The sequence below is a fragment of the Sceloporus occidentalis genome, unplaced genomic scaffold (genome assembly GCF_023333645.1).
Source record: "Sceloporus occidentalis isolate IW3139 unplaced genomic scaffold, rSceOcc1.0.p SCAF_307, whole genome shotgun sequence".
NCBI classification, from domain to species: Eukaryota; Metazoa; Chordata; class Lepidosauria; order Squamata; family Phrynosomatidae; genus Sceloporus; species Sceloporus occidentalis.
In genome coordinates, this window is record NW_028317287.1 from 166647 (window position 1) to 177414 (window position 10768).

Consider the following 10768-nt stretch of genomic DNA (forward strand, 5'->3'; position numbering starts at 1 on the left):
CTTCCAACTCTATGATTCGATTCTATGATTCTACCCCTTCCTTTCCCCTCTCATCCCACAGGGCAGCTCCCTCCCAGCGGCCACTCAGAATGTCCCTGCTCACATTCGGATGGGATGCCAGACAAACAAGGAGGCCTTTGCTGGGCCCCTTGTGCCTGGCAGCCCCAGTCTTAATCTTGGGCCCATGTGCCGTGGGCCTTCCAGCCAGGTGCCCTCCTCAGCCACGGATCCCTGCACACTCCAGGGCAGGGCCAGGGCCAGGGCATGGGTGGCAAGTGGGTGGGCCTGGTTCCTTTGGGGTCTCTGTTGAGTCTGACCACCAGGAGCAGTGGGTCACCCTGCTGACCTCTCCCCTCCTTCCACAGCCATGTCCATCCAGAAGATCCTTGCCCGTGAGATCCTCGACTCTCGGGGGAATCCTACGGTGGAGGTCGATTTGCACACTGGCAAAGGTGAGTGCAGGCCAGAGAGCATGTGGGTTTTGTCCTCCTGGTTTTAAGGGGTGGGTGGAAATCTGTTTGTTTCCTTGGAGGTCAGTCAAGGTGCCCCGTTGACCCTTTTCTCTCCCTGCCAGGCCGCTTCCGGGCAGCCGTGCCCAGTGGCGCCTCCACCGGCATCTATGAGGCCCTGGAACTCCGGGATGGAGACAAGGCCCGCTACCTGGGCAAAGGTGAGAGGGTCCAGACCCACCTGATGGGCTGCATGGAAGGGCTTCCTGGCAGATGCCCCGGGTGGGGGGTGGGCTGGGCTGCACCAGGGTCAGAGGTCAGGTTGGAGGAGGAGGACGATGAGAGGAAAGGGCCCTGGGACCAGGAGGGGGCCTTTCTTGGAAATGTAGGTGCCTGAGTGCTGGCAAAGAGAGGCTGCAGCATGAACAAACTCCTTCCTTTCTCCTCAAAAGAAACCTCACTCAGGGGTATAGCTGTGGGGAAGCCAAAGGAGCACATTAGCCCCCCATAAGAGCTTTGCTCCCCCCCCCCCAACTGCCACTATGTAATTTCCCTTCAATGCTCACAGTTCTAGCATTGCAGAGCGGGAGACCTTGAAACTCCTTCCCACCTGGAACGCCTCTTCTCCTTGCCACCTTTGCATCCCCTTGGAAACCCTTTGCCTTTCTTTGCATGCCTCCATGGTGGTTCTCAAGGCTCAGCTGAAGTTCCACAGTGCTGCAGTGCTGGAGATGTGGGGAACTGGTGGGAGATTTCTCTGGGGAGGGAAGAATCCTTATGGGGGTGCAATGCCCTCCTTTCCCCTGCTCCAAAGGTACATCTCTGGAAATGGGGAACAGGCTTGTGGCCCTCTTGGTTGCTGGATTGTGTAGCAGTGGCTCTCATGAGTGGCTTTAGGAAGGGCTTTGTTTAAATCTTGGGGGTGGTGGTGGGGGAACACTTGGAGGACCCCTCCTTGTCTGACTCTGGAGCACAGCTTGTCTCCAGGAAGAGGCAAGCCTCCTCCCCACCAAACCTCACCATCTCTGGCTTCCCCATGGTGGCTGGGGCCTTTGGATAAGGCCAGGGAGTCCTGGCCAGGTGCCCTCCCCATTTCTGTGGGATGCTCCTGCTTCCCACCATCTCCCTCTCCTCAAATCTGCCCCACTGGCTCTGTCTGCCTCACTCTCTGCCACTTGTTTTGATCAGGGAGTCTCTGACATCTCCCAGTTGGCCCACTAAGTCCACCTTCTGGCTCATTCACCCTGTTTCAGTCCTTCTGTGCCCCCCCCCCCCCCGGCCAGGATAGAAGCTGGTCCTTGGGCAGGACTGTGACCGTGGGAAGGGGCTGCCATTGCTCCCCTTCATCCACCCATCCATCCACCCACTCCTCCCTCCCTCCATCTGTCTGTCTATATAGGGGTGTTGAAAGCCGTGGAGTACATCAACAAGACCATCGCCCCCAGCCATGTCCATCCAGAAGATCCTTGCCCGTGAGAGCCTCGACTCTCGGGGGAACCCTACGGTGGAGGTCGATTTGCACACTGGCAAATTCTGGTTGAGCGGATACCACAGATCCACTCATCAAATGACCACGTGGCCATTTTGATGGCCACATTTTCCATGTCCCACCCGTTTATTCTCACAGAGGAGAACAGAAGCCTCTTACAGTTTGTCTATGTCTATTTTCCCTTCAATGCTCACAGTTCTAGCATTGCAGAGCGGGAGACCTTGAAACTCAGAATGATTACCAACCTTTGAAGTTACACCAGTCTGACGTATCGGAGAAAGTTTCCTTGGAAATTTTGGCTTATACGCTCTAGATCCGTCAGAAAGGACGTAAAACATCCTTCCTCTTTCGTATCCTCTGCCACTCGCCATTTTTACGGCAAAGAATGTCTTTCTATGTTGCTATGATACACTTCAGATTAGAATCATAGAATCATAGACTTATACAGCTGAAGAGACCACCCGTCCCAAGGAGTTCCAACAGAGAATGCTGTCTGCATTGGCATGCCGTCCCTGCCAGGTTGGACACAGGGGGCCCTCCAGAAGACCTCAGCCCCCAGGCAGGCCATGCATTTGGGGGCAAGAGGGGAGCATCCTCCCTCAGTCTGGGGCCCAAACTTAAAATGGAGGTGCTGATGGGTGGGCCGATGGTCGTGCCAGGAGAGCCTCCCTGGCGGCTGGGAAGCTCATGCAAGGCTGGAATGAAGGAGCTACTTGAGGGTATAAGATTACAGAACTCAGGAAATTCCTTATTTTTGGAAGGACTAGAAGTCCCAGAATCCTTCAACTGGCATGGCTATACTGACTCTCTGAGGCCTGAACACTGATTCCTTCCACATCATCATCTCCCTTCTATCTTTCCAGAACCTGAAAGCTGTTGTTGTTGTTATTTCATATCCTTTTATTTCGAGGTGTCATTCCTCTGTACAGACACCGGGGGGCGCCGGGAAGCTCCTAGGCCCTCTGCGAAGCCCTTTACTTCCATTGGCTGCTGCTCCTTCCCTTAATCCTCCCGGTTCCTCCATTCGACAGAGTGATTTCCCTTCATGGTGCAATGCCTCAGTGCGGACACAGGAGGGCGATAGATAGCAAGAAACGAGGCGCTGCCTCCCAGTGACGGAACAAACATCAGAGAATTCAAGTAGACCCAGAGAAGGGCCCCGCCCCTTCGCCGACGGTGGCGCATGAAGCTAAAGGTCCGCCCTTGGAGTCTTAGGAAGCCAGTTCGATCCCGGTTTGGGCTTTTACAAAAAGAAACCTGCTTAGAAAAGAGGAACTTTAATTGTTTTAAAATACTTTTTTAAATTTTATTTTAAATTTTTTTTTATTTTAATTTTATTTTACTGTATAAAACATACATTAAATATAAATATAAAATATAAATTAAAATAAAGAATAAAATAATAATAAAAACATTATTCACTTACTAGATCATTATATCATTTACTTAGTGGGGGCAAACTTTACTTTATTTGTGGTTTAGGTGTTAAGAGGGTGCCATATTTATTTTATTATTGGCTTAGATTTAGTTGGTGAACGAAATGCTTACTTCCTTTATTCTATATTGACTTGCTTTCTGCCACCCTTTTCTCATTTACTATTTGCATAGTTGCAGGGGGGAACATTCATTGATTTTAGGATTTATTTAGTTGCTAGGTGCAATTTTTATTTCATTGATGATTGACATCATTGGTCAGTCCAATATTCATTTCGGTTATTATTTGTTTATTTCGTGGGTGCAATGTTTCTTTATTATTTACATGGTTGGGGGGGACATTATTTTCATTTCTTATTTACTAGTCGTTGGCTAGAACATTTATTTTATTTGCTGTATTTGCAAATTAATAAATAAACTGTAATAAATTATGAATTATAATAAGGACAGGTTGCTGACCTGTCGCAGTATTGCTTCTTCGTGGTCATCTACGAATACATATAATTTCATTTTCACTGCGCCTGCGCAGTCTGTTCGGAAACTTCTAGAATCTCTGGGCAAAGTACACTTTGCAACATAAGGAAACTTTTGGGCAGTAACCCCACCCACCCATTATAAAGCCTCTGCTTCCCACTCTTTTCCCCACTTACGCACTTTTTACGCCGCATAGGCGCTATGAGAATAAGCCAATCAAGAGCAGGACACTGAGGGGATGGACGGGTGGGATTTGTATGTATTCGCAGATGACCACTCGAAGAAATACCGTTACAGGTAAGCAACCTGTCCTCCTTCTTCGTGGTCTCTACGAATCATACAAATGGGTTGAGACTGACAAGCTTAGGTCAGCGGCGGAGGGAGTGTCCTGAGACAAGTTGAAGTTCAAACAGAATTGGTTTATTAACAATAAACTCTAGAACCAAACCTTCGTGTCAATCATTCTTTGTGACAAACCTTAAACCGAGACTGAGGACTTGAACAATAAATCCTGAGCAAAGTAAGGCACATGGTACCTAGTAGCTAATGCAATTCAGATATCAGGTCAAGTAGAGGCCAGACAGGGCCTAACAGATTTATCAATAAACATGAGGTATCCGCACATAACTCATGATTACCTGCAAGCAGCGCAGGCGAACAAATAAGCAATAGGGAACAAAAACCCTAATGTAGAGGTTATAAGACAGCACATAGTTAAGGATTTCAAAACCACAGGTGTAAGCAATTCTGAGAGCACATAACAATGTAATCAGTGCAATCCTGAGATTAATACTGCCCTTCCAAAGGCTGTATCCCGTTTGGCCCTGACATCCAGCCTGTAATGTTTGATAAAGGTCATTGGTTGGGACCAAACGGCAGCCTTGCAGACATCCTCCAAAGGCATTCCATTCAAGAAAGCGGAGGATGCTGCCACTGCCCTGGTTGAGTGGGCCTGAACCCTGGCTGGGACAGGCTTTCCCAACAGCTCATAACAGAGATGGATGGTACTAGCCACCCATTTAGACAACCTCTGAGGAGATACAGGCAGCCCCTTTTTCGGTTCCGAGTAGCATTGGAACAATCTCTCGGACCGACTTGAAACCGCAGTCCTGTCCAAATAGAAGGCAAGAGCCCTCCTAACGTCCAAAGTATGCAGGTTGCGTTCGACCTCAGTGGTCAGGTCCAGGGCCAGGGTAGGCAGCACAATGACTTGACACATATGAAAAACCGAGACTACCCTCGGAAGGAAGGTGATATCGGTGCAGAGGACAACCTTATCTCTATGGAACCTAAGAAAGGGTTGATCCCTCCGCAAAGCACAAAGTTTGCCCACACGGCGAGCAGAAGTGATGGCCACAAGGAAGACATTCTTCCAAGTCAATAGTCTTCAGTCAGTAGTGGCCATTGGTTCATAGGGTCTATCTTGCAAGGCAGACAGCACAGCATCCAGGCTCCAAGCCGGGGTCGTTGTCAAGGCAGGAGGGTGAAGGTTAGCACAACCCCTCAAGAAAGTCTGTACCAGAGGGTCCCTGAAAAAAGAAGGTTTGCCGGATCGTGAGAAGGTCGGGACGGGGCTCGAGCTGAAGAAACTCTCTCTTGGAGAGCTGCAGAAGCACAGGGAACCACGGTTGTCTTGGCCACCAAGGGGTGATGAGGATCGCCTCCGGACGATCCGCTGTCATCTTGGAGACTATCCTGGAGATCATTGGAAACGGCGGGAAGGCATATAGCATCCGACCTGACCAGATGAACCCGAATGCGTCTCTGAGGCAGTTCTCGCTTTGCGTCCAGGAGCAGAACTGGGGACAGTGAGCGTTGTGAGCAGTCGCGAAGAGCTCGATCCGGGGGCAGCCCCATCAGTCGAAGAGGTCGCTGACTGTCTCTGGATGAAGCCTCCACTCCTGACAAGTGGTCGCAGATCTGCTGAGTTGGTCCGCTGAGTCGTTCTCGTCTCCAGGCAAGTGGATCGCTTGGAGGGTGATCCGTCTCTGCATGCACTAGTCCCAGATTCGAAGTGTGATGTCACCTGGACTTGGTCTCTCCCTGCTTGTTGATGTAGTACATCACCGTGGTGTTGTCCATCCTGGGCAAAACCATCTTGCCTGTCACATTGCGTTCGAATGATCGTGAGGCTTTCTCCACTGCAAGCATTGCCAGCGCGTTGATGTGGAGACATCTTTATCCCTGGGACCATCTGTCTCTTATCACGAGATCGAGCAAGTGTGCTCCCCTGCCTTCCAGTGATGCATCTGTCGTGAGGGTCACCTGTGGCTGTGGCGGGACGAACGGCATGCCAGCACAAACGTTGCAGGAGTCTAGCCACCATTGTAGAGAAGAGGCGACAGGTCTCAGGACAGTGAGCTACTTGGAAGGATGATCCTCCATTGGGTTGAAGACCGAGAGGAACCAAGCCTGCAAAGGATGGAGACGAAGCCTTGCCAAGGGAGTGACAAACGTCATCGACGCCACGTGTCCTAGGGCCACCTGGACATCCCTGGCTCTGACCCTTCTGTGGGCTATGCAAGACTGGACAGCCGTTGACAAAGCCTGGAAATGGTCTCGAGGGAGATATGCGATGCATAGCACGGACTCGAGGACAGCGCCGATGAATCTGATGTGGGTGGACGGAGCGAGATGGGACTTCTCTATGTTGACAGCGAGCCCTACGGATGCCAGGAGATTCAAGGCGAACCCGGTCGCCTCCTGAAGATGTCCCTGCAAGGTCACGGCGAAAAGCCAATCGTCCAAGTATGGGAACACAATGTACCCTCTTTGATGAAGGTAAGCCACCACTAGTGCCATGCACTTGGTGAAGACCCTCGGTGCAAGACCAAAGGCAAGGACATTGTAGTGGTAGGCGTCGGGCCCGACGGCGAAGGTGAGGAATCGTCTGTGGGACTCCCAAATTCCTATGTGGAAGTAGGCGTCCTTGAGATCAATGGGCGCGAACCACAGTCCCTGATGAAGCAAAGGCAGGATAGAGGCCAATGTTACCATACGGAAACGGCGATAGTCAAGGAATTGATTAAGGCTCCTTAAGTCTAAAATTGGTCTGATGCCCCCATCTGCCTTAGGCACAGTGAAGTATCGTGAGAAGAAGGATCTATGGAAAAACTCGGGAGCGACAGGTGAGATTGCTCCCTTGCTGAGCAAAGAGTGTATTTCGTCGAGAAGGGTGTCCGAGGGTGGGGTGCAAACAAAAGACCCGGTTGGGGAAAGGTCCAAAAACTTGAGGGCATAACCCCTACGGACAATGCTGAGGACCCACGAGTCAGATGTGATGGAGGCCCAGATGTTAACAAAGGGCCTCAAAATATTGAAAAAAGAAGGTGGGAGGGTGGCAGAGACGAAGCACGCTGAAATCTTTCAGCTCCTCTTTTTGGCCTAGTCGGGCTCCTGCCGACGGTTATTGCGGTACCGACCAGGGGTGTTCTGTTGACCGAAACAGGAGGAGGACTGTGAAGGGTACCTCGGTCTCTGGCATCCCTGCTGCTGGAAGGGACGGTCATGTTGGTAGGACCGTTGGGACTGACCTTGGTTCTGCCAAGGGCGCTGCCTCTTCCTGAATGGCGGAGTGGGGGCTGAGGACATGCCATGCTTTCTAGCGGCTGCCTTCACTCAGTATTTCTTGTTGAGTGTCTCATCAGTCTCGGCATGGAAGAGCCCGGACCCATCAATCGGCATCTCCTCAATAGCGGCTCTGGCGTTGAGGTTGAGATCAGAGCCCCGGAGCCACGCATGATGACGAAAGGCGATTGAGGCCGCCATCGCTCTCCCCATACAATTGGTCACATTTCTTGAGGTAGTGATGAGCCAGCTACCTATGGAGTGGGCCTCATCTCTGATCTCGACGAGCTTGTGTTGGATCTCGTCTGGCACATCAGGGATCAAAGGAAAGATGCCCTCCATCAGCGTCTAGACGTATGCCCCCATGCACGCATTGTAGTTGGCAGCTTTGGCGGCAAGGGCAGCAGCGGAATAGGCCTTTTTGAGCAGCAGATCTACCTTCTTGGCTTCAAGGTCCCCCAGAGACGTGGCCTGTTTCTGGGTGAAGGTCTGCTGGGAGCCCTCCACGATGGCTGAGTTCTGCTTTGGATGTGATGTCAGCCACGAACAGCAAGAGGGTGAAATCCTGTAAAGGGACTCCACCTTACGGGATGAACCAGCCAGAGAAGTAGGGGAGTCCCATGCCCGCTTCAAGATGGTCTCAAAGACGGCAGTAGGGGGATCGAAGGAGGAGTCGGTACCCTGCCCTGTACTTGATGCTCGACGGGGTCTTGGGCGCCAACATTTGAGTAGGAGAGCTCAATTATATATTCATTAAATGAACAGAAGTTGTCGGTTGGGGAGACCGGTTCTGGGCGATGCATCTCCTGCAGGGAACCTGGGGGTGACAGTTCCGTCTCGGAAGGCTCCTCCGAAGACAAAACCATGTCGGGCTCTGATTCAAGCTCCTCGGGCTCCTGAAGCACAGCTGGAAGCTTGGGATGGGATGGTTCTCTAACCGGTACCGGGACTGTGGATGTTGAAGGCTTCTGCGGTCGGCGTGCAGAAGTTGCAGATGACTGCTTCGACGCCGGCGCCACTGGTCCCGGTGCCTTACATCCCAAATGCCTAGATGAAAAGTATTCGAAGGCATGCTCCTTGGACACAGACATATAGTATTGGTCCATCTCCAATTCGTAAAAGAAGTCAGGGTCTTCCTCCCGAGGAACCTCCCGTGCAGGCCTCAGAACTGGCGTGGTGGAACGCCGCCCAGAAGACACCGATTCTTCATCCTCAGACCTATCCTTCTCCTTCCGAGTGGAGGATGGAGACTCGGAAGACTCTCCCATGCCTGAAGCTTTATGAGGGCGTTTCGCGGGTTTGGTGGTGGCGCTGGGCACATTAAGACCACAGGCCACGGAGGTGGCGGCACTGGGTTCAGCAGAACCATGGGCCGCATCGGCTGGAGGCGCAGAGGACACGCTGACCAGGCTGTGACAGACGGGGGCAGAGCCAGTTGTCGGAGCTGAAGACGGCCGGGGATCCCCTTCCTTTGGTTTCTTCAGGACGCCTTGGGCAATGGCGGAGGTGAGGCGGAGGTGAGGCGAGATTCCCGGTTCTTCCTCGCCTGGGATGAATTTACAGAGTGGACAAGCCTTGACGTTGTGGTCCCTCCCCAAACAGAGAAGACAGGAGGAATGGGGGTCCTGGACCAGCACCTTACCGCCACAGATGTCGCATTTCTTGAACGGAGCCGGAGACATGGTCGAAGTCAAAAACGAAGCCAGAGTCAAGCCGATCCAAAGTCAACAATACACTGGGAGAGTAGAGCCAGATGAGTCAAAGAACAGTCCAAAGTCAAAAAACCAGTGATTCAATGAAAAAGAGGTAGCAAATGCAAGCAAAGTTCCCTCTACAGCAGCCAACGCAGCGGAAAAAAGGAACTGGGGAAAAGAGTGGGAAGCAGAGGCTTTAGAACGGATGAGCGGGGTTACCGCCAAAAGGTTTCCTTATGTTGCAAAGTGTACTTTGCCCAGTGATTCAAGAAGTTTCTATTTGTATGATTCACAGAGACCATGAAGAAGAAATTACAATATTAACTGGACGAATTAAAGACAGACGTGTTTATGGGGCCACTTTATCGAAGGCGCCATCATGGGACCCAGCAACTGAATAACTCATAAAATAAAGGTTGGCCCTCCACTGGCTGCCCATTCGCTTCCGAGCGCAATACAAGGTGTTGGTTATCACCTATAAAGCCCTAAATGGCTTGGGCCCAGGGTACTTGGAGAACCGCCTCTCCCCATATAATCCGCCCCGCACACTCAGATCAGCCGGGAAGCATTTGCTGACAGTCCCAGATTTTAAATACGCCACAACATCGCGTAGAGCCTACTCCATCTCGGCTCCTTTGCTCTGGAACGCGCTTCCCAGTGAGCTCCGCTCGGTTCCTCCCTTGAACGGTTCAGGAAGGAATGAAAAATCTTCCTGTTCCAAACAGCTTTCCCCTAATTTTCTCCCTTTGTAGCCTCCTTCCTCCCCCTCACCATTATTATCTTTGTTGTAAACATCTTATGCTAGTTGGATATTCCTATTGTGATTTTAATGTATACCTTGACCCCCCAATGCATAATAATTATCGGCTTGTATCGCTGTTGCCATTTTTGGGTAAGGTGATCGAGAGGGCGGTTGCGATCCAGCTCCAATCGATCCTAGATGAAACGGATTATGTAGACCCATTTCAAACCGGGTTACGGGGTTGAGACGGCCATGGTCGCCTTGGTCGATGACCTCCGTCTGGGCATGGACAGGGGAAGCGTGTCCCTGTTGGTGCTCTTGGACATCTCAGCGGCTTTCGATACCATAGACCATGGTATCCTTCTGGGGCGCCTGGCGGAGGTGGGAATCGGGGGCACTGCGCTTCAGTGGTTCCGATCCTACCTCTCTGGGAGGTTCCAGATGGTGCAGCTGGGAGACGTGTGCTCCGACAAGAGACCCCTAACATCTGGGGTCCCTCAAGGAGCCATTCTGTCTCCCATGCTTTTCAACATTTACATGAAACCGCTGGGAGAGATCATCTGGAGACATGGGGCGCGGGGTTATCAGTACGCTGATGACACCCAAATAGTCTTCTCGATGTCTCCGACTGATGCAGTGACCGGGGATGGCATCTCTCCTCTCGTGGCCTGTCTAGAGTCAGTAATGGGCTGGATGAGGGAAAGCAGACTCAGCTTGAATCCAGAGAAAATGGAAGTACTTGTGATAGGTTCTCCTGGCCCAGGGATGGCGGTGGTTCCACCTGTCCTGAATGGGATCACGCTTCCCGTGAGGGACTCTGTACGCAGTCTGGGGGTGCTCCTCGACTCGTCGCTCCACCTTACATCTCAAGTGGACGCAACGGTCAGGAGCACCTGTTATTAGCTTCGGCGGATACGCC

The 10768-nt window shown here is 51.7% G+C and overlaps 1 long non-coding RNA gene across 1 annotated transcript; it reads left to right on the forward strand.

Annotated features, from left to right (window-relative positions):
* The first annotated feature begins 343 nt into the window (after positions 1 to 343).
* LOC149274959 (uncharacterized) lies at positions 344 to 1890 on the forward strand. Its single transcript, XR_016279414.1, has 3 exons — positions 344 to 452; positions 575 to 670; positions 1849 to 1890. It is a non-coding gene; the product is annotated as an uncharacterized LOC149274959 (long non-coding RNA).
* The last annotated feature ends 8878 nt before the right edge of the window (positions 1891 to 10768 follow it).